Source organism: Cavia porcellus, unplaced genomic scaffold, assembly GCF_034190915.1.
Source record: "Cavia porcellus strain 051 isolate PalLab524CR breed Dunkin Hartley unplaced genomic scaffold, mCavPor4.1 scaffold_29, whole genome shotgun sequence".
In the NCBI taxonomy this organism is placed as follows: domain Eukaryota; kingdom Metazoa; phylum Chordata; class Mammalia; order Rodentia; family Caviidae; genus Cavia; species Cavia porcellus.
This window is the reverse complement of record NW_026947512.1, coordinates 34768170-34794145: the sequence shown is the minus strand read 5'-3', so window position 1 is coordinate 34794145 and position 25976 is coordinate 34768170.

Here is a 25976-nt window from a genome sequence, read left to right as displayed (position 1 = left end):
TTATGTCTTCATCTCAGGACAAAAAGCAGGTAAGTATTATAGAACTGTAAAGGGCAATAGAAGAGAATTCTAGAGAAGAAACTTTTATCATTGTCTTTTACATTACTTACCACTGAAAAAGTTACTCATGTGGGGTTAATGAAGCCAATCATAAACATATAGTACAGCATTTGTGTCACACTTGTCAATTGATAGAACCATTTTCCACGAGACCTTTCAATCTAACACTGTGCAATGAGTTTCTTATAGAAGTGCATCAAACATTTTAAGTAGTAAACACAGCACGTAGTGATTTTGGTATCCAGAAGATGTTGCTTAGAATAATTTTGCTTACTCTCCAGTTTAAAGGTTTTGTCCTTCTTTCATATTTGTGTTATGTAAATACTGTGGGTTCTGGCTGGCTTTAGCATGGGAACAGACCAATATCACTGAGTAAAGCAAAGGGGACACAAAAAGACACATTCTTCTTTATTAATTCCCCTTGTGCATTGCTCATGTATTCATACATATGACTAACATTTAATTTAGAGCTAATATATTTTTAGTATTTCTCTACCACTTACTGAACACAAATATCTGTCACTTAATTTACTATTATTATAAGATCTACTTATTTAAGATGATATTTGCTTTAATTTATGAGGATAATAATGTTTTACTTATAACATAATCATTCAAATAAGGACTCAGATACAATAATAATTAGGGTAAGATGTGAGAAGAAATATTAAAAATATTATTTTTAGTTGATTGTAGTAAAAAATGATACTACAACATACCAATGTAAGCTAGCTACATCAATTTTATGGAAAAGTCACTTTGAAATGAAGAAGAACTAAGCGTAAAGTTCCCGATTCTCTTGTTGTAGCCAACCTGGATCAAGCTGTTTAAACTATATAAGTTTGAAATTCCTCAGTAACAAGAGATCATAACATCAGTTTTCCCACATTGCTAGGATGTGCAATTAGATGCAAGGAATATTAACCTAGAGTTTGTTTAGGGTGTGCTGGAACAATGCCAGCTGTTTCTCCTCAATAGAAAGGGATGTGTTTCTCTTTGTTCACTGGGATGCATCAGTGTATATTAAGCAGTTTGAATAGTTGGAGAATGATATTAATCACCTATAAATCATAAGTTTATACTTCTTTCAACATTTTGATAATTTAGTAGTAAATAAGAAAAGAAATTGCCTAGACACAAGAGAGAAAATGACAAAGGGATATTTATTTAATAAGAACCTATTATTAAATTTCTATTTACCTAAAATGCTACCACTTGAACAGATGTAATGAAGACTATTTGTGCATAAAATTAAATTTATGTGACAGCTTGTCATTGTGAGATTAAAAATGAACATCAAAATATCAGCTTATTTTGAAGTTAATATGACAAGAACAACACTGAAAATTTCAATTAAATTATGGAGAATAAAAGGAAAACTTGGGCACATAAAACAAAAGTTTTTTTAAAGAGAACTTTAACTTTTAATCAACAGAGAACAAACATTTATCTGGGGCCAGGGATTTAGCTGGGCAGCACAAGCACCTGCCTGGCAAGCGCACCATGGTACCACCTGCCTGGCAAGCGCACCATGGTACCAAAACAAACAAACAAACAAACAAAAAAATTACCTGCATTATTCAGTGATAGAATCCTTTGCATCTGATAATCTTAATGGTAGATTAACAATACTCCCTTCATATAAGTTGTTCTTAATTCTAATCTTTTAGAAATTCAGTTTCTTCTGATCATTTCATTTAGACAATAGGAGTGAGGAGTCCCTGAAGATTATAAGGTTTATGAATAATTTGTTGTCTATATTTATAGTAATTTGCCTCACACCATTCATGTTAACTGTGTTAAATGTGTTCTCAAAGAAAACTGATCTTAATAACTTTAAGTTTATATTTACCAGATTTTCAATTTATTTCTTAATGAAAGTTTTGGAAAGATCCTAGATAAATTTTCATTTGTCTCTGTCTTCTATTGCTATTGATAATCTCAAGAAAGACAAACCATGAATTTCTCCTAAAAAGCATCTGAGTCTGGGGCTCAGCTTTGGATGTCCATAAACACGGTTGATCAGTCTTCAGGGTATTAAGAGGCAAAACTAAAACCCAGAAAAATCTGATTGTCAAATATTAAAGCCAAACTACTAACTTAACATAGAAAGCAACTGTACACCAATCTAAATGTCTATGGGAAACATGAAAGGCACTTTCCTCTCATTTTAATGTGCTTTTGTCTATGGAAGACACATTAGAATTCACCACATGCTTTGATTAGCAAACATACAGCAAAAGTACTTAATATATTGAAGAATATTTTGTCCAGCATGTAGAAATATCTGAAAGAGTTCACTGCTTCTCTGAAAAGAGAATACAGTGTTAACAACTAGAGTAATACATAAATCAATTAAATGTATTGTTTTTCTGAATCTATTGGTAAAAATTCACAAATTTCTTAAATACACGTTCTTTGAGAACTAACAACATTGAATGTATTACTCATTCTTAAGTAATAAAACTGTATGAGGTTACAAAGTTTCACATAGAAGGGGCAATAATTTCTGGAAATCTAGTATAGCTCAGAGTGACTACAGTTAATGATATAATTTATACATGAAATTTGTTAAGAGAATAGAATTTATATATTGTCAAGAGAAAAGAACACTGTGTAAATTTATGGTCATGTTAATTATCTTAACTTCATTAGTTAAAAATATAAATATTCATCAAACTTCAATAAATATTATTTGCCAATACAAATAAATAGAAATGAATTTGATATACTTAACCACATCATCAATATAATGCTTCCAATATTGATATATTTTAAAAAGTCTTTAAAACAAATTAATTCATAAACAATTTACGTCAAGTATTTTAAAATTATTTTTATTTGCTTTAATTTTTATGTTTATATAAAACATAGTCTTAAAATCTGTATGACTATCCTATGTTAAAGTGCACAAACCTATACAATATGTCTAAACATTCGTAGAGGATAGACAATGACCAAATTTATTTTTTTACTATTAATGCTTTTAAAGCATTATAAATTCAGAGCAAATGTATCTCTAATAAAACAGTATATAAGTAACATCAAATGAAGTCCAGAATTTATCAAATAAATAAAAAGAGTATGATATGTTTACATAGTACAAACTCAAAAGTATACTCTGAAATGAAATTACTTGTGTACACTTATTTTAATTGAAAACAATATCAATATTGAGAATATTTGAATTCTCCAAAATCTGGTCAATAATAAGCCAGAGATTTTACTGATAATAAATTTTGTTGCAAATATTCGCATTTAATTTTTAAAGAGTTATCTAACAAACACATTAAAGCAAGTCAAATTCCAGTTTTGTACAGTGGAGTGTTCAGCTGTTGCACCATCCATGAGGCCTGTCATATGATGGACCAGTTATGCACTGCGGGTTGAGAAAAGAACTCACACGAGACAGAAGGAGATTTTAAAAAGTTTTCAGTATAATTAGAAAACCATATGTTTTCTCTCTGCCCTATTTTTTCTTTCACTTTACAGCATTCTCTTGAGTTCAATTACATTCACCTAGGCTCACAGCAGGTTGAATTTGAAAACCATTTATAAAAAATCATTAGGTTCATCAAAGTCTCATAGAATAGCATTGAAAGAAGAAAAAAGATAGCCAAGAAATATTGATGAAATTGTGGGAATAACAATTAAGGATTATTGAAAACTTTAATATCATAAAGATTCAAAACACTGTTGTGTAGAATCATATATCAAAGCCACAAAATAAAACTTTTTTAGCATCAATCAACACTTAAATTCAAGTAGCTTCAAGATAGATATATATTGGAATTATGCTAAATGCACCAAATAAACACATCTAATTGGTCTTCTGGCTTCCAGTCTTTCATATTCATGCTGCTTCTTTCTTTACTTGTATGTTTTTAAAAATGAGTTAAAGAATTCTCCAATTCTTCATTTACAGGTTTCTATAATGTTGACAATCTTCATAGGATGTGAAATAATTTTCTCACCGTTATGTCTTATGAATCTCATTCCTAAACAAGTTTTTCTCACCATCTGCTTCCAACCTCTGTCCTCAAGAACACTGCTGCCCTACATCCCTTCCCCACTTCTCATTCCTCCTCACCAGCCCTCTTCACAAATGTCATTCTTTCATGCTGCTCCTCTGAACATTTTGCTATCTTTTGAATTAAAAAAAAAAAAAAAAAAAAAAAAAAAAAAAAGCAAAGCCATTCTTCAAAGTCAGATCAGATCTTAGCCCTTTTGGAAAGCATTCTCCATTTTATTCGTTCATTCATTCATGCATTTATTTATTCATGGGGTCAGCAAGTAATGAATTAGGCGGTGATCACAGTCTGACCTAATGCTGATATGAAGTACACTTGTCAATGAAGATTAAAAATTTCCTTTCCCAACTTTCTTTGTTCACATGGATTTTGTTTTGAGCATCACTGTAAATACATTATAGTTTAGGATTTATTTTATCTCACTTATTATTCTCCTGTAACCTGCAGTGTATATGTCTGAAGAGATCAGGTGACTTATATCTTTACAGTGTACTCAAGAGTGTGGAGCCTAGTACAATAACATATGGTAGTGTTACCAATATTTTCTAATGAAATATTTTATTATACTACTAAAAAGTATTTTTCTAATAAATTTGCTGTTAAGCTTTCATGCATCATAGTGGTCTGGTAAATAACTGTTAGTTTAAATACTAGAGCATGTATTATAGAAAAATAATGACTATATATACATTAAATTATGATTATATATAGTTAAAAGACCATATAACTTTGGCAGTATAATTCCAGCAGTCATAAACTAATTTTTAAGAAAATCTTCCTTAATGCCCCCTACCTCCAGTTTTAAATTCTAATTGAGAAACACAGCATTAGAGTCAATTTCCTTTAAGTGTCAAGTAATCGATATTTTGCGAAGATGATTATTGCAGAGAGAAAAGAAAAAACAGAATATTTCAGCTATCAAATTCTCTCCAGGGACAGGTTAGAGAAACTGAAGATCATAGCAGATGTTTTCAGCTATCTAGTTAGCTAGGGCTATGATGCAAATAATTGTTACTGCCATTATCTTTGAAACCAGATGTCTGATGTCCCTATGAGAGACAACAAAATAATAATGATAATGGTATAGATGATTTTCAAGCCTATTGCTGAGTTACAACTTAATATTGATTTTTGTCTGCAGACAGATGCCAAAATGTTGAGACCAGAGACAATTTTTCTTAAATTTCACTGCAGCATTATTTATAATTAAGACCTAATTTATTATTAGCAATGCTTTAACTGTCACAATATGCTAATAAGTTTGTAGAAATAGGCATAGAGAAACAAGAGTCTTTCCAGAAATGATCTATCAACTGATTTGGGTTTTCAAAAACTGTTGTGATAATCGCATGACATATTTATCCAAAATTTCCTCTGTAAAGACAGCCCAGAGCCTTTGTGACCCTGATATTGTGGCTCGGCTCAGCGAGAACATAACAGTTTCTCAGTGTTTCTTTAGGGTGTCAATTCACTTTAAAGGTGGCATGCTATATCCTTGGCAAAAACATTAACTGGTCAAAATTTAACAGAGTATGTTTACCTGTCAAAAGATAAAGGGTTCTGTTAATATAAAGGCCTCTAAAAGTGCTTGGTTGACAAAACATTGTCAAGGCAATCAGACCTGCATTCTCAAATTTGCAAATAATTCCTTTGTTTGCTTTCCTAATATTATTTATGTATGTTTTTATTGTTTGTTTTTTGAGATAGAATCTCACTATATATTTCAGGATTGCCCATGTTCACCTGAAACTAACAGTGATCCCATTGTCTCAACCTCCTGAATGTTGTAATTACAGCTGTATACCACCATGATATAAATTGTAATCTAATATTTGCTTTTTAATTTGTTGTTGTTGAAATTTTATGTTAATTGAAATACATTAAGGTTTTTAAGGGAAAACAATAAGGATAAATGGTCACCAACTAAACAAACTAATATTGACTTAAAATATTAAAGACTTTCGGTCCATGCAGTATCTTGCTCAAATGAGTGTGAAACTTGAAAGCTTAACTACGTTATGTTCTCTGCAAAGGGACCTCGAGAGCTTGTTTGGAAGTTCCAGCAGAGAAGCCTAGCTGCTCCTAAAGCCTTGAAAAAGAACATTACTTTTCCACTGGAATGTTACCTCCTTCTCCACTGTGCCCACAGCTCAGGGAGAGGTACATATAAAGTACAAAAGGCTGGCAGTTGTCACAATGAGGTCACCTTACTTCTCTACAGCAATGTTTTATAGTGTGAGTTTTGCTTATAGATACATACGTACAAACAAAAACATGCAATTTACAAAATTACCTATCATGTGGTTTTTTTCCCCCAATTTTCCCCATTATACTTTTATTTACAAATTGTTCAGCCATACCATTTTCATCTAATCTCATTACTGTTCTAGAAACACAGTAGCTGTTACTCTCCTGAATCATCCCTGAGGAAGACACTCGGTCATGAAGTTTTTGTAAGTTTGAACTAGACAGAGAACGAGATCTTACTGTGCAAATGATATGAACAGGATTTACACAAAGAGAGTTGAAGTGCCTTAAGGAAATTTTAAATCATCAGATAAAAGTTCCAGGTAATTGTAAATTTATAATATAACATATAGATAGGTAGTAATTCTACCTCTTCACTCTTTCATTGATAGGAAACTCATATCTACTTAGTGAATACCTTTTATTTTAGGATTACTAAATTATTGGAAAATACAGTGTGAGTGCAGCTGTGTGTGGACTATTACCATCTTTTTTCATACTTTCTGATGCATTTTTTCTGATTGAGAAACAATGACATTTCTTATACTCATTATTCATGTCAATTTTCAGATTTCATACAGGGTACATTAACAGTACCAGAATATGAATAGAAAACATACATGCAAAGAATAAACAAATAGCTAACAAAAAATCTAATTACCCAACAATTAGGGAAGCGGTTGCACATGGAGAACAGTACCAATTAATGTATTTTTATATGAGAACCTGATATTTTTTAGTAAGATATTATGCAAACATATAAGTATCCTTACACTTTTCCTGCATTATGAAACAGCAGGTGTATGGTATCAGGCAGAGTATCAATTTGGATTTGTACAAACTGGATTTTAGTTCTATTGATCACATTAGATTTAGTATTAATCATCTAATAACATGGATTTAGGATGAATAATTCACTTAATTGAAACGTCATTCTTACTTAAAAAGGAAGAATGAAATATATAGCCAACATTATTTTTATGAAAAAATGATACTTAATAGCATTTGATATGGAACGCCATGTAAGGTGATAATTTTCAACAATCTTCTTGAGGTGTTTTATAAGGGGTGTCAGGCTAACATTACAGTTGAGATTAAGAAGAATGATCTGTAAATATCGTAGAATATTGAAAGTGATAACTGAATGAGATTAAAGACAAATATAACTTACATTTTAGTAGTCAAAAGAGAGGAGGTAAAGTAGAAAAACTCGAGTTCTTCTATAACCCTTTGATTGGAAGAGTTACATAGAACATTAAAACAAAAAAGGTTGATATTGTTAATAATAAATGGTTACTTAATAGAGTATTTAACTTGAGATGAGCCCTATTTGAAGTAAAATTAATTGCCTATGATAGTACTATGTGCTCCTTAACTGATCATATAGTATACATAATATACACACGTATGTGTACCTCATATATATTAGAAATTTTATCTATCTATATATTTTCATTCTATATTTCTGATTCATGTATATGTACATTCAGCTACATTACTATTGCCAACATTAGAGTTAAATAATGTAAACAAATATATGTATAACAGAAAATTATTTTTCTAAGATTTTTATAATGGAAACATATGACATGATTAGCTCAATCAATGAAAGTCAATTCAGTCCAAGAAAGTTCTGGAAGCGTCGAGACATTTTTGTTACACACCCTGCTGGATGCAGACTTTTGACCAGGCATCTATGAACTTATAACGAGGTCTACATTGGGTCTATATCTGAGAGTTATTGGTCAGTTTTGTCCTCACTTCTTTAAATTCTGTACACACATTGTCTCAACTATATGAAGCATTATGATTACTTGTCTTAAATGTATTTAAGGATTAAAAAACTTCTGACAGCTGTTGTCATGCTGGTGCGAAGTTTCTCAGGAGTCTTCACAAAATGAAGTAGTTAATTTGATAAAAATCTGTTCTGAGAGTATTTTAATATATTTATACATCCTCCTTTAACTCCCAAACCACACAAAATTAAATCTCATTGCTTTTTTCTCATAAGACCTGAATATATAAGATTTTTAAAAATATAGTGATATTATAGCTTCTTCAATTAGGAAACATCTTGATTCTAACAAATGTTATAAGAAAAAAAGCTTTGCCAGTTGGATATTTTCCAAACTCATTTGTAGTCAATTAAGAACTTTATTTTTAATCTGCAGAACCATTCAAATCAGTAATTAGACGGCATGGTTGCAAAAAAGCTCACTTGCATATTTGCTGTGAGAATAACAAGAAAGGAATGAGCTATTTCTTTTTTTCCAACAGGGTCTCTTCTTTTTCTACCTGTATTATCATACTGAATAAAATGAATCGTAAGTGTAATGTCAAAACATTTAGGAAAAAACAATTGCTTGTCACTAAGATACAGTGAAGAAAAATTTTTAAAGAATTATATATGAATATTTTTCTTATGAATACTTTTTTGGGCATCTATAATGTATTAGGGGAAAGAAATAAAATCTCATATTCCTTTGACCTTATAGAAACTTGATCAAGTCTTTCAGAGTAAAATGATCTCCATTGTTCAGTTTAGAACTTTCTGAAAGAATTGTACCTACCATGTTTATTAGAATATATCTTCAGAACCAAACTTTAATTTTTTCATATAATTCATATTTTACAGATAAATTCAGTTTATATAGTATAAGCACTTTAGTATAGTTATTGACAAGAATTTATTCTTTCCTTGGATTTTGGTTTCGAGGTTTTGATAAAGCATAAAACAATTTGAAAGGCATACAGTTGTTATGGAGTGCTCTTTGGTATCACACTTCTGGCACAGAAGGTGACCTGTTTGACTGTTAAAAGACTGAACCAAACAATGGAAGTAGTTCTTCCTTTTGTTAAACATTTGCCTCCTAGCTTTGCCAAAGCTGAAGAAAACAAGAGAGATAGAGTAGGTTGTGAAAATGTTATGTTCTATTTTTATCAAAAAAAAAAAAATATGTTTGAAGCAAAATAGAGTACAAGCACTGTAACACAGGGAATGACAAGAATTTTTAAAAGTGAAGTTTGATTTGTATTTAACAATGAATTGTGGAGAGAAATATATAAAGATTTTGTTTGTGGCAGACATCTTTATTGAACTAATTGATAAAAATTTTCCAGGTCGAATCAGCCTGTAATCACCAAATTCATGTCTCTTATTTAAGCTAAAACCAAAATAAGCAGCCATCAAAATGTATTCAACTGCTGTAAAATTTATATGATTCTGTGGCTGGTAAAAATAGTAAAGCTTAGGACTTATTTTTAAAACTAAGAATGAAACTGATATAATTGTAGATTACTCCTACATATATATTTTTGCAGAATTTGTATAGTTTAGAGTGGAGCCTGTTTCTAAAGTGGTTCCATATAGTTTGGTGAATGTAGTTAAGAAATGAGTTTAAAAAAAAAAAAAAAAAAAAAAAAAAAGATAGGGGCTGGGGATTTAGCTCAGCAGCATAAGCACCTGCCTGGCAAGCATGAGGTTGTGAGTTTGATCCCCAGTATCGGAAAAAAGCAAAATAAATAAATAATAAATAAATAAATAAATAAGATCCTGACTGAATCAGATGTGTCATAAAGCTTTATTATCCTGCTCTAGATAATATTCTAAACATGTCTGTATAGATTTTAAAATCTTTCAATTGAAAATATTTTTGTTTCAAATTTCATATTTTATCAAATATTGTTTTTAAGTATAACATAATCCCTATTATGACATATCTAGATGTCACCCCAAAGCCTCATGCAGTCATAAGTTGGATTTTTCAGAAGTTACTAGATCAAGAATGTGTGATGTTGAGTTCAAGCATGTTTGACTACTAAATTAGTCCATTGATTGGTTTGGCATAGTTCTGAGTAGGATCAAAGATGCTGCATCCCGGTGATGAGTGCTACCTGCCCCATGGGTGTGAAGCCTGTATAAAATTATAAGGAGCAGGAAGAGAGTCCCTGATGATCTTTGCTTGTCACTTGCTTCATGTTGTCTTCTGTCTGCATGATCTGTGATGCCCATCTGCCATGCTTCCTTGCCTTGGGGCCAGCCCAGTATTACCTGAAACCTCTACAAACCGTGAGTTAAATAAATCCTCCTTTAACTTTGAGTGTTCAGCATTTTGTCTCAGCAACAAGACTTATGAACAGCAACAAGAGTTATGAACTAGAATAGCCCGTAAGGCCGAGGGCATCATGATGCATTATTAAAACATTTTTCTGTTTTGATATATTTTACTGTCCTTTTTTATTTAAGAGAAGAAAAAAAAAAGACACAGAAAAGAAAAACAAAACAAAAAAAAAAAAAAATGAAAGAGACAAATAGCAACAAACCTCCCCCCAAAATAATATAGGCTTTCAAAAGAGGAAGATAGGAAATTAACAAGAGTTTTTATAATGCATATTGTTATCCTCAGAAAGCTTGCTTAGATGATCAGATTTAGACATGCAACATATTTCAATCATATAAATATTAACTATTCTTTTATGTTGCTGCAGAAAGATGAACCTGAGGAATCTACAGAAGTTATTTTTGTTTATATATGTTTTCTTAAGAGGACATGTTGATTTAGACGGTGGGGTTCCTTCAAACACAGGAAGGGATTAAAAAGTAAAGTCTTTTGTATTTGGGAAAACATTTAGAAGCTAGTCAGATTTTCAGTCTTTGTGCTCAATTATGCATTCATAGAATGGCTTCCTTTCACTTTCAATGCAATAAAGACCAAGGAAAATGAAAAGGTATTTTTTATTTGGTTTTGGTGATTCAGCTTTTATCCACCTAAGTCAGAGATATTGTAGCTTCATTTTGGCACCCCAAAGAATGTTGTCATTAGTTCTAATAGCAAGGACTTGTTTTCTTTTACAGAGGCTGAATGACCAGAACATAATAATTTTAAAAAAGGAGACAGCAGTGCAAATGTTTTACATTTTGTTACTAATTTTCTGTTTTGTAAAAAACAAATTGAAAATTGAGTACTAAGTGCTTGTAATATCTCAGGTGCTATGCTGAATCTTTTTGAAAAGTTCTTATGTTAACTTTATAACTTCTATGAAATAAAAAATAAACATTATTCTGAGTTTACTTAAAAGAAATTGAAGATTAGAGAATAAAAGCAATCGACCATGGTGACATAGCTAAGTGACAGTTCGAAGATTCAAATTCAAGCAGTCTGGCTCCAGAGTCTATGATTTTAATCAATACTCAAAACTGCCTTGACCCAGATTCTAGGAGGACAGTTAATTGAATTCAACACTACCCTCAGATATTTCTCTAAGAATTGGATACGTGAATAGTTTGAAAATCTTGTGTTCATTTACATTTTATGGAAAATGAATAAGAGGTGGATATTAGCAAAATTACATTACAAATAAACTTTGTGTGGGTTTGTAAGCATGCAAGATGCACATAGTAATAGCTGCCAACTGTTTGGCTTATTGTCTATTTCTACCACATTAGAATTCTTGTGTCACAAGTACCAGGGTCTCCCCTATTTGGATCATTTGTACTATTCTTTTTTGTAGCCTTGCTGTTGCTTGTTTATTCTTGAATTCCAGCCATGTGTAGTGTGTTTGCCACAGAACTGTGTTGACTGTGAGGATTCCTGCATTTACTTACACCAAGAGTCTTCTATGTAAAACATTTGTCTGTGTTGCAGGTGCCACTATTGTTTCATTGCCTCCACTTATAGACTCACATTTGCTTCTGTCTCTTTGCATTTTTATTACATTATTAGACGGGGAGTCCTGTATCTATTGGGACAGACAATTGTAAGTTTTCCTTTTAGGAATTTATGGTTTGCATAGTGTATTCCAACATCTGTGTAGACCCAGTCTTTTCATGTTGCTTGCCAAGCTATTTTTTATTCTTCAACATTTACAAGTTAAAGAAGGAAGTGTTTGTTTTCTCATGGTTTCAGAAGTTGCAAACCATGATCAATCAGCTCCTAATGGTCAGAAACATCATGATGAGTGGCAATAATTGCGCAAATGCTGTTCACCTCAAGGTAGCCAGGAAGCAGGGAGCAGGGGATGTAGCTGAAAAAAGGTATTCAGGGACCAGATATACCCCAAAAAGTCAGGCCTCCATGACCCACTCAGACACAGCTGGAAATGGGCTTACTAATTGATTGCATTTTTATTAATTCAGTAAGGTTAACAGTCAAGATTAATGATCGCACCATAATCCACTATATGTGAAATTTAACTTGTCCCTCTGATTGATCTTTGTTGGCCTACAAATAGTTACAGACATCTTTAAATCATCTTTTAAAGTTTTAGCTTTAAAGAGCTGTATACCATATGTATAGGGTGCAAATGTTGGTTAAAATTTATCAAGTCATAATGCTTAATCCTGACAGTATTTTCTCTGTGGTTCACTGGCTCCATTGGCTGCCAGACTGACCCTGGTTCTTGTCTTGCCATTGACTGTACCGTCTCGAGGTTAGGGAATGGTCAGACTATGCCAGTGCTTTCAAAGGATTCTGAAGTGATTATTCTGTGCAGGCACATTTGAGTCTTTTGTGTAAATTCTCTTTGTATTCTTACTGACTTGAAGGATCTGATATTGCCTTTTCTAGACATTTCAGTGTTAAAAAGAAAGAAGTATAGATTTAGAAAGTATAGAATTTAAGGAGAATATATTTTGTTTCATTTTTAATTTTCAATTTGACTGTCCTGTTGTTCAGAAAAGAAATTTTACTTATGGCCCAGCATAACTCATTGATAAAGTAATTTCATAATTCAGAAAAAAGAAATGATGAAACATTGGCACTCATTTTTATCTCTGCTAATATTTTCTGGGAAATAACCTGTTTTAAGTGGTACCATAGTTTCTTGCCAAAATCCATGTTTTGTGATATGTGTCATCTACTAGAAAGTATTTCAGCATGAGCAATGCAACATGAATGTGTTAATTAATTTAAATTATAAAATGTTAAACTATATTAATTTAGTCACTGCATCAGGAATGACCATTCCACAGTGATAAGAAAATCTGCCCTATGATCTTTATTGAATTTCTGCACCACCACTCATTTCTGCAAAGTATCATATTGAAAACTTCAGATGGCTTTTCAGTAAAGTGTTGCTTTTTCTAAATTTACTAAATATTAGATTTAATGTCCTTTGCCAAAAATGAAGATATTTAAATTTATGACTTGGGCAGAAATATTTGGAGATAAAACTGAGCATCAAACTATAAAAATTGAAGAAAACTAGTATTTTCTATTCTTTTGTTTTGTTTTTATTGGTACTGGGGACACGACCCTGCGCTTGCAAGGCAGCCACTTATGCCGCTGAGCTAAATCCCCAGTCCCTTATTTTGGGGTGTTTGTTTGTTTTGTTTCCAGGGTTCAAACTCATGACCTCACACTTGCCAGGCAGGTGCTTAAGCCACTGAGCCAAATCCTCAGCCCCATATTTTCTATTCTTAATATTAATGCCAATGTCTCTGTTACTATGTGCGCTTGTCTTGTTATGTAAGGTAGATTTTCTAGTTTTAAGATTAAGTACAATGGTGAATAAATGCTAGTTCTGAAGTGTTATCATGTTAATCATGGATAAGTTCCATACCAAAGTAGTGACTGGTGCATAGAAAAGGGAAGAAATCTATGACTTCACCAAACTTTTAGAATAGATGAAATAAACCATATTGAATTTGCTAATAATATTTTTAATAGATATCTGTATACATGACAGAATTTGAATTGAGTTTTTTTATTGTAACTAGCAATAAAACTATAGAACAGTAATAAAGCCTCATATCCCTTTAATATTTATTACCCTACTCTACCAAGAAAAAGTGTTTGTATACATAATCAAATTGGCTCCGATTAGCTAGTAACTTTTGTCTAAACATTAACTGTATTTAACCATTTCATTTGTAAATTGAACAATTTTCACACTGTTTTCTTCTAACAAATTCCTCAGTTTTTTCATTGTATCACTACTTTATTTTTGCAGTATTATATCATTTTATTTTTACTGTTATTAGTACAGTAATGATTACACTCAACATGGGGAGTTGGTACATGTACATAGCACACCTTAATTCTTTTTTCATCTTCTACCCCTCTTGATCTTTTTCCTGACAGCCCTTTAAACAAATTTGTGTATTATACATAGAGGAGGAAAAAAATCCCCTTGCTTCGAGAAAAAAATCTGCTTCTCTTTCCTCCTGAGTTCTTTGAAAGAGTTTTCACTTGATACTTGCATTTTGCTCCTGAATGACGCACTGAGCGTGAAACATCCCTTTGCTCCTCCTGTATCTCCACACGCCTCTTCTCCTCTTTGCCACTTAAATCAAGGATTATTTTCTGTTTTTTCTCCTTTGGCTTCCTGGCAGCATTTGATACAATTGACCTCTACCCTCTCTAGACTTCACGGCACTCTGTCTCTTCTTTGAATCTTTTTATTTTGATCAATAATCCTCAGTATCTATTGAGAGCTCATTTTCTTCCACCCAGCTCTTAAAATATCGATAGTGCCTGAATAAACAATAAACCAACAACTGCGTTTCCTGAGACTTTAATGCTGTTCTCTGACACTAATGAGAGGATGCTCTGGTATGCTCGCTTCCCAGGGGCTTCTGTGAGCTGTCTATCTGCAGAGCAACGCAAGTTCTGCCCGTCAAGGGACAAAAAAGCCATAATCTCTTCTCTACTTCTTATTTTAGCCAAAAATTAAAGGACGTTTTGCCATTATTCTTGAAGTGCTTGAAAAATTAGTACAGGGAAAAGGATGATAGCAGTTTTAATATTTACTGCAAAATCTGTGATACTGCTTTAAAGACAAGACTGAAAGTGACCCACTTTCATAGAAAAAAAAAAGTGTAATGTACCACTAGAATGAGCTAGGAAATTGCTACTCGGAAATTTCTAGGGTTCCTATGAGGAATGGACTGAAAATGTGAGAGATGACAAGTAGTTTAACTTCCCAAAGATTCCTGTGAACTAAGTCTCAGAGACAGTGACTGACACTGAGAGGGTGATTTTTCTGCAGGCAGGAACAGTGGAGGCAAAGTTGTAGGCTTTTAATTTGTGCTAAACTGTACTAAATTGACAACTCAAAAAGAGCGTTTTGCTCACTAACTATTGATACATATATTTTACTTTCTTATTTGGAAAATGAAAACAGGGCCTAGAGAGACATAATAGTAATATATTACTTAGAAATTATATTTTGATCATCATACATAAAACATTTTTGGTAAATTTTCTTTCTGTCTAAACCTGAGATCATATTAATCTGTAATTTAGATAAAATTTAAAACTCTGATAAATTGTGTAAAACTCCAAGGCAGATTAAAGTCAGAAAGTATTCTAAATTCTTTAGCAATTCATTACAGGGAACAGATTTATTTTTTCAATCTAAAATTTCTATTATAATTAGTCAGCTGACCGACAAATATTTCTCCAAATTTATTCTGTACACTTAGATAATTCTATGGAAAAGCACTGTCTTACCTCTCTCCTAATATGGCTTTAATGTGTCTTGTGTTCCATAACCCAGAAAACATCAGACTCTTTAGCTAGAAGACTGAGTCACTGATCATTTCTTTTCTCAACTTCCTTCTTTGGAAGGGAGTTAGTTACTTATTATTTATTTATTTATTTGTACCAGGAATTGAATTCAGGACCTTGCACTTTCCAAGCAGGTGCTTGCTCTGTTGATCTATATCCCAGGCGTAAGGTAGTTGTTTTAGTGTCATCTGGTTGCCACGCCAAATATTACATACTGGGGCCGAGGATTCAGCTCAATGACACAAGCACCTGCCTGGCAAGTCCTAGGTCCTGAGTTCAATCCCCGAAACTAAACCAACAAAAAGCAAATACTACACACTGGATGGTTTAACCTTATCTTCTTGCAGTTCTGAAAGTCTGAGATATTCAGTATCACAGGCTGATTTTAGTCCTTGTGAGGGCTGTTTTCCTGGAACACAGACAGCTACCTTCTTGTTCCATCCTCCTGTATGAAGAGAAAACTTGGGCATCTCTTTCTACAAAGGTAATAACCTGAAGGATTATGGCCACTTTATTTTCTCAGTGAATCTTTATCACCTTCTCAGAGAATCCACCTCTAAGTAATCACTTTGGGACCTCTAATGCCTCAATTTTGTGTGGAAACAAATATTCAGTATGCAACAGTCATGTACTTTATTAAATTCTATCTGTGCTTTACCTCCTGCTTCCATTTCTCTAGGCAAGTCCTCATTATTTGTGACTGCTGTTATATCAGTACCCATTGGATTCTCTCTGCTGATACCTGGTACCGTGTCATTAATCTTCCCTTCCTCAACCCTGATCAACACCATTTGAATGACTCTTTTAGAGAAAATTTGGGTGTGTTGGAAAGCTCTGGGAAAACTAGTAACAAGTAGGCTCTGGAATAATACCTTTTGATGTTGGCTCTACCTCTCATCAGCTCTGGGACTTTGATAAGTTAATTATTCAACATGTTCAAGTTTGGATTTACTGCTCCTTAAAAGCACAGCGGTCATCGTGCCCGCCTTATAAATTTCAATTAAGGATTAAATGAGGTAATAATCAGAAGACTCAGTACACTATTGTTCACATAGTAAACTCCTAATCGTGACTGGCTGTTATTGTTCGAGATCTATTACAATCTCCATTCTGCTTTCTGTGATACCTTAAGGCGTTCATGCTATGTTCTGGGCTATGTCTTCAACTTTATTTTTCTACCAGAGCCTTTGCACTTTTCCCATAGCTGTAATGCTTCATTGTTTAAAGACTCAAGATGAAACCTGGTTTAAAGTACTCTATTCTCTTTCTCCAGTAGGTAGGTCCTGACTAGTCATCATTCAAGACTCAGTTCAGGAGTTCTCTGGTCCAGATAATCTTGAAAGACTTCTTTCTCTTTGCTAGGGTTGCTTCTCCTCTCCTCTCCCAGGAGCCATGCTTATCTCTTTAAGACCTCTAATTATGCTTTGTTGTGAAATAATGATTTTCTTTTACTTTAATTCTCTTCATTGATTTTTCAATGTATAAGATGCTATATATTCTGTATTGTTCCTTCTGTTGTCTTTTCTTCTTTTTTTGTTAATTTTATCTTTAAATTTTGGTACCTGGAAAAATATTAGGTAGTAAATAAATACCCTAAACAATCCAATATCTACTATATTCTTGTCCTCATAAATCAATGATGATAGAAGGGATTGGTTTCTCTTTTAGCTGCTTACTGGTTTACAGTTTTATTTTGTTATTCATAAGGAGATGTTAGTCACAGGGAAAAGTACAAGTTCCTGTATGGCTGCTATAATCTTACCTAAAAATAACTGAATATTTCATAGGTGTTCAATGCAGGATCAAAGGGTAGAGTGGAGAAAAGTGACCTCAAATCGAACACATCTTACACTGCTGTTTGTCAACAGTAAATTACATTTGATTTTAAACAAGAGAAGGAAAAACTGTGGTGACCTGTGATTGTGCTTCATACTAAGATCAATATCAAGGAGAATAGCCTTTTTAGCTTTTTTTCAGCTTTTCTGCCTTGCTGGAGTAAATTGGAAGTACTTTTTGGTCCTTCTCAATTAACAGCACTCTCCCCTAGGCCAAAGAGTCTATAGTCCAGGGCAGTGGGGAGCAGGGAGAGCTTCTCAAAGAACATAATGGGGTGTTGCAGGCTGAAGATCACTTTGATTAAAAAAAAATTAGAAAAGGAATTGGTTTTCACCTTTTATAAATAGAATTAGGAACACAAAATATGAGCTGGGAAAAGAAGGTGGTGAAAGGTTTTATGTATTTTGCAAAAATTGTTTTGAAATGCACAAAATAGACATTTTTAGAACAATTTCAGGTTCAGAAGCCACTGAACTTAAACTCATTTAACGAATGTTTTGAAGCCAGTTTGGATCATTTTTGTTTCCATAACAGTAAAAGCAAACAAAAATCTTTCTCTAGTTGTGAGTGCAGATCTTTTGTTCTTGTATATTTTTTTTTCTCAGCAAGCTTTTTTTAAAAGCAAAATTTATGACTACCTTTAATGTCTTAATATTTGATGTAGAGACTTATGTAAAATTAATCATGCTTACCTAGTCATAAAACCCCTACAGAACAGAAAAGGGGTAGAGTCCAAATCATGTTACATACTGTCAAAATAAAATATGAATTATTGTGATTGTGAGAGAGGAATGGAAACAAGCCTGGAGATGGAACAGGGAGGAAAGGGAGAAATTTTAAACTTGATGGAAACGTAAAAAAGTGGAGAAAAATAAAAGAAATCCACATTGTAATTTGGAACTCTAGCCTACAGCGGACAAAATAGATATATGTTTTGACCTTAATTATGATAGCATTTATGCTTGTGATTTTTGTTGGTATCCTAAAATATGTAGTCAGTACTCAGTACATATTTGCCCTTAATTATAAAACACACTTGGTGGCTGGCATACATAAGTTTCCATGCTAAACACAGGCACATCCTTTATAGATATATCACACATTTGTCTGATGATCTTCCATAGATTCACAAAAGCTTCAATTCACTTTTCAAACCAACTGTATGCATTGCACATATGGAGTCTTTCTTATGACCCAGAGTTCTATCCTGAACTTATGATTATACCTATTTAATAAATTTAATTGAATTTGTGAATTCAAATAAATTTGAAAACATGCAGTTAAATGCATCTATAAATTAGGTCTGAATAGTTTCCAGTTTAAAAGAAATAGTAAAATGACAGTTTTAGATGTTTTACTTTTCTTGGTAGACAGATTGCTAAAACATTTTAGAAAACAAGTATTTAAAAACAACCACTAATAAAAACATATTTATTTATATAAATAACTTTATATACACTATTTATATAACTATATAATTTATAGTTTACTTTATATATATATATATATATATATATATATATATATTTATTTATATAAAAATATTAACTTCTCCCCTCCGTACCAGGTATTGTGTGTTCACTGTATTTTAAAAAGCTTTAGCCAAACATAAAGGTTTATGCCTGTATTTCCAGCATTTGGGAGCTGAAACAGAAGGATCATGGCAAGTTTGATACCTCCCTTGGTTACAAAATTAATCCAAGACCAGCCTAAGAGTGAGACGCTGTCTCAGAAAGACACAAAATCAAAAAATAAAGAAATCTAAAATAAATGTTTATAGAGCAGATAAAGACATCAATTTTTATAGAAGTCATTACTCAATTTAAGGAATGAATATCATGTCAATAAATTAGTGAGTACATAATTACAGAATTAATTTCTATAATGTATTTATTTGAATATATTTACTTTTAAAAAGGAATATCTATTATTAATACTTTAAAAATACTAGGAACCGCTTACATGAAAGTGAGAAATTCCCCCTATGTAGGTAAAATTTAAGTTGAAATCTGCTGGACTAGGAAGCCAGCACTGCAAAGATTAGGAGTAGAATAACCCAGAGTTGATACCATGCACAACTGCTAGTCAGTTGGTGAGAAAAGGCTGATTAGATTTAAGAACTGAAATGATAACAGCTAAAATGTCTAAGATTGAGGGTAAACATACAGTGGAGTTTAAAAATTGTAATGCTCATGTTAGATTTATGCTAAATAAGAAGGGTCCACTGGAAGTGCCTATTGGTAGACTATATAATTCAGAAGTAAAAGGAGATAAACAAAAGAAAAAAGTGCTATGTCCCAAATATTCAAAGTGTGGTAGTTGGGCCAACATGATCAACATTATTACCTGGAAGTTGCTAAAACTGCAGAATTCCAAATAAAACCCCAAATTTAGGAAAACAATCATCATTTTAAGAACATCTCAAGATGGGTCACATGTATATACTATTATAATTTGAAAACCCACAAGTAGTTGATTATTAAAGATGACTTGTAATTGGATTGATTTAAGATATATTTTGTAAATTACATAGTGCCTAGAAAGGCCATTTTGAATATATTCCATCAATATTACTGAAAGATTGGGGGTGGTGTAAAGAATCCCTGTGCTTGACAGCTTTTGAAAGTTTTCCTATGCAAACTGTTTTTTAAAAGGCAACTTAATTTTTAAGAAGGCAGCATTTCAATTTTACTTTATAACAGACTTTTATTTTATTATCAAGCTAGAGTTAATTCCATAATTCTTATGTTGAAAAATGTGACATATTTGCTATGTAATTTTCTATAATTATATGCATTCTTTAATAAACCACCAATCAAACTTATCTTACAAATTACAAAAGTACAGATTGTTTTTAACACAGTCATAGACACAAAAAACTGCAAAATTGTTGATTACCTTTTAGAGATTCATGGAAATATGCAGGGCACAATTAAGTTAGTCACCAGTAAGCAGCAAACATACACTGACTGTGTACCAGACAATGATTCTCTACATTGAGGTTGAGTGAGTAAAACAGATTGTCCTATAAATGAAAAAAAGAACTTGCCTTGGAATGAGATGTTATTGATAAGGGAAAAACAGGGCAAAGACTCTTGTGGCTTTTTCTAATTTGAATTGTCCAGCTTTTAGGTAAATGTGCATTCATTACACACATTCAAACAGTTGAGTAACTCAGCATGTGATTAACTCAAATGCAACACTAATCTACTTGCAAATTTAGTTTTCTGGCAAACCATGAAAAATGGAAAGGCTGTCGGAAAATGGTAACATCTGACCTATTGCAAGCCTGGGTAAAAAAAATTAAATAAATAAAAAGAAATACTAAGACTTCTGCAACAAAACAAACCCATAAAAGCAGAAAATGGGAATGCAAGCCATTTACCTTTACAACAGCTGCCTCGTGCAGATGAATCAAAGCACTGCCAGCAATAAACGGATCTGGTCAATGTCAATTTTCCCTAGGCATCTGGTATTGTCACTAGTGATTTTACTGAAGATTACCCATCAGTTAGTGCAGATTTGTTTTTTAATTGGCCCTCAGTGCACCTGCCACATTTTTCTTGTTCTTGGTCCCAGAAGCTTTTGCAGAGAAGAACAAGGTGGCTCTCTAGAGAATATATTCTTAAAGCATCCTGTGAAGGACACTGATGAGAACAATTAAGTTTTTAATAAAGGAGTAAGAAAGTTTAATATAAGGCAAAAAAATATAGGGCAACCATTAATGAATCAGGGCCAAGTATTCGAAGCATCTGTACTACAATAATTTCTGCACTGAAAGGTGATCATTTTCACAGTATTTTTTAATTTCACATAATAGCCAGGTATGACATACTGGAAGTAAATTATGAACAGGTGGGCTTGGTGTCTGGAGGGCAACACCACTCCTCAGGTTGACACACAGCAAGACGGATCACAGGATAATCAGCAGGTGGCTAAGGAAGCAGCAGGTGTAATGATCCGCTGCAGAATATGTGGCATTAATTACAAGTGTTGAAATGCTGGGGGCAGATTTATTTTAAGGTGAAGAAAACAAATATGGTTTGGCCCTTCATGCTATCTTCATGGTGTCTACCTGTTTGGGTATCATTTCATGCTACGAATCTGTTATTAGGCATAGAAATGTAGCATGCTAGCGTAATGTATTCAAAGCAAGTTACCTATTGTTCACAAGCAGTGTTACGGTTTATGTCTAGAGGTCTTCCCGAAGGTTCACGTACTCACAGGTGATTGCATCATAAGGCTTATACATGACTCGCTGTAAGAAGCTGGGTTCTGGTTGAAGGGACAGGGCGCTGAGGGCACGGCCTGCTCTCCACTCCCTCCACAGTTTCTCCCTTCTCTGCTTCCTGTCTTTACTGTGGGCAGTTTTCCTCTGCCAGGGCCATGTACCATTTCTTGCTCTTTTGAATTCAGCCAAATATGGAATGAAATAGCCAAAGCAAAACATTTTTTCCCTTACAGTAAGTGTGTCAAGTATTTTGTCTCAGGAATGAGAAAAAGAGACCAAAAAAGCACCTTGTTTGACTTTTCAAAAATATATACAATGTGTTCCATAAATTAATGTTGAATGTATAACATTGTAAATGAGGATGCTATCATAATTATCTTAATCTTATTTATTACAATAAAGAAATAAAGCAAAGAATTAAAGCATAAATATTGCATTAATTACACTGGGCTTCAATTTTGGCTCTGTATAAAATACTCAACAATATTAAAGAAAAGAACAAGGCTGGGAGTGCACACCTGTAGTTTCTGCACTCTAGAGGCTGAGGCAGGAGGGTCCTTGCAAGTTTGAGACCAGCTTGGGCTACAAAGTGAGTCCAAGGCCAGCCTGGACAGCCCAGCAAGACCCTGTCTGAAATAAAATAGACATGAAGCTCAGTGTTTTGAGGAATCTATACTTTCTTGCAAAAAGAAATGCCTAGTGTTAAGATTAACCCATTTGGGGACCTAAATGCTTTTTAAACCCTATCCAACCAAAAAGAAAAAAAAAAAAAAAATTTCTCGTGGAAAATTTTGGTTGTTTTCAAGGGTAAAACTCTGTAATATCTGATTAAATAAAGAAAAATTGTTATGCATCAAATACAAGATTTAAGCACTCATCTACTGAAGATTTCGTAGGATAAAGGATCCATTTTTAACTATATTCTGTTTCTATTTTGCACTATCTCATCGTCATATAACTTTTGTTTATTAGTGGTGCAGAGGATATGGGCCAACTCTGTCTATGTGTGTCTTTGTGTCTGTCTGAATCTCTCTCTGTCTTTTTTCTCTCTCTCTTTCTCTGTCCATTTACAATTAATTTTTTAACTCAATGATTATTATTGTACATTTCTTATCAAGTATTACAAATCTCTGATTCATGTGTTTAAATTGAAAAGTAAAATCATAGCGGTTGGTAAAAGTTCTCAAGGGTGTATATATCATTTCAATAGTTTATTCTCCAGTGTTCATTGTCAAATTCTACCTTCTTATTCCTATTTCCCTGGATTCATTATGGTGACTCACAAAGCCTTGTGATTAATTAACAGCTTTGTAACAACAACAACAACAACAACAAAAAACTCTATATATGTCTATCAGAGAAAATGTGATCTGTGCTTTTGGGGAAAGGAGGAAAACAATGAGTTGTTTATGTATTTAATACTGAATTTTGGAATGCAGTCTGTTATGGACTGGAAATGCAAACATCACGTTATGTGCCTTTTCCTACTTCTAATAATCATCAGTTTTTGTGGCCTGGCCTTAGGCCTAGATTTTAATTGTTTTCCTTTTTTTTTTTTTTTTTTTTTCTTTTTCCTTTTTACTGGTACCAGGGATCGAACTCACAACTGCCTACATGCAAGGCAGGCGCTTATGCCACTGAGCTAAATCCCCAGCCCCTAATTGTTATCCTTTTACAACTCATCCTTGGTTCTACTTCAGAGAAAAGTCTCAGCTGGGGTTTTGTAACCTCGATACACCTGAGATGACTTGGCCTAAGCTGTTTGACCTTGTGTCCCTCTCCTTGCCACACTGGTTTCAAGTTTCTGGTTGTTTCCTCATGTTGCACTCTAGCTGCTGAGAATAAGACATTTCAAGAATATTTCTTTTCCTAACTTTCAACTTTTTCCTTAATTTCAGATTTCACAATGTCCCTACCTCTAAGAGCTAACTTCTCCATGGTACTTATTACTGAACTGTCTGCTTTCTTATATGCTTCTCTTATAGCGGATGCTACCTCAGATAATTCGTAGTGCTGTAATTTGCCTAAGAAACTAGTGGATTTAGCAAATTCCATAAATGAATTTGCTTTAAGAAGATTCCTTTTAGATAAAAAAATCCAGACTATCATAGACAGAGCATTATATACTTTTTCTATTAAAAACTATATCTTCTCAAATCCTAATTTTCTTACAGATATTCAGCTTAGATCAGGAGTTTGGGTATATAATGTAGGTAGTGTTAATAATGAAAATATTGCCAATCTTGGAAATGTTATGTTCTGATAATTTAGTGTGAAATTTCCTGAATTTTGTTGATGCCAATCATTTCTAGATTCACATCAAACCCAGGAAAAATGAATTACATTATGGAAAAAAGAAGTGCATTTAAGATAGCACATTCATTTATAATTATGATATTCATGATATTAAAAAATTTTAGGTATATGTATTCTGTATTTTAACATATATCCTAAGTATAGCAGTTTATCCATACGTAAAGTATATAGCTTGCCTCTGCAATGAGTACAAGCATTACACAGATAAATTCATGTGTATAGAAATAAAATGACTTTCCTGAAGTCATACTTGTTTCATGAAGTAGAGATGAGATTTAGGACCAGGTCTTCCTCATTCCAAGATTTGCGATGAAAGCTTGTATATCCTATGTCTTCTTACTACGAACTCATTTTCTCCTTTTTAAATAAGCATATGCTACTAAACAATATGTTTATTTGCTATTTTTAACAAGAAGTCTTTATCAAAGTGACTGAAATTCTGCTACACCTCACATATGTATAAAAACATATCAGGATAAGAATATTCTTTTGTACTTTGGAGACACTTACCTGAAGGGCTGCACACACACACACACACACACACACACACACACACACACACACACACTGTGAACTGCTTCACTTCTCATTCCCACTAGAACCTTTCGGAAGAACTTCAGCAAATAACAGGCTGAGGTCACAGTTTGAGTGGGGTGTTTAAAAATTAATGAGCTTATGAATCTAAAACCTACAAACGTGGCCTCGTTTTGTACCTTCCTTTGCCCGAAAGTATTTCTAGCAGCAATTTGATTCCAAATATTCCATTCTGTAAATAATGGAAAATGTCTAGTTCAAAGGTTCTTCCAGCAGGGTAACTGACATGAATCTAGTCTCAGATATGTTTAAAAGTCTGCACTTTCTTATTGTTAACTGAACACTGAACAAACTGCAAAGTCTTTTAAATAATTCCCCCACATGTTTGAATCAGGAGGTTTTGATTGCATGAGTCCCCTGAGTATCGGATGTTAATTCCTCAGACAGATGAACACAAAGAAAGGGAAATCTTCTCTGAAATGACAATTAAAAACTTAAAGGGAACTGGATTAAAAGAGTAAAAGTTGAAAGAAGTAAAATGCCAAGAAACATGAGGACTTGAGTGTTTTCATTTCCCAAGATACACAGACAAAATTAATATTCACTCAGCAGAGAGCAATCTAACTCAGTGACCCTGCTCAGCGAGGGAATGGGGTAATTTTAACAAAATACCATTCTTACTAATTAATTGTTTGACATTTTATCTCTGCAAACTTTTGAAAGTTTCTTTAAGAATGTGCTGCATTTTTAAAAATCCCATTGATAGGTAACACCAATAGGAAACAGAATTTTAGTGAGATTTAAAACTTAATTTTTAAGGGAGTAATTAACACTCAAAAACTCAATACTCCACCATTTAAGTTGTGTACAGTGTATAGTTTCATGCATCATATACTAATTGCAAACAGTGCTGTTGTATGAATCCAGTGGGTTTCTCAGTATTGGCCTGCCAAGGAACAGGATGGAGGTGTTTTCCTTATGAAAGTGTTTTAGAGAACATAGTTCAGCAGTTTCTTCCACTGCCCCAGTTCTGCACCATTATTTTGATTTCTTTCTGTAAGATTTGACCTATTCTAGATATTTCCTAAAATTACAATCATGTAATATTTGTCCTTTTACGTCTCCCTCCTTTTGTTTGGCATCATGTTTTTGAGGTTCTTCTATAACACAATGTGTGTCAATGCTTCATTTCCTTTTATGAATAAATAATAT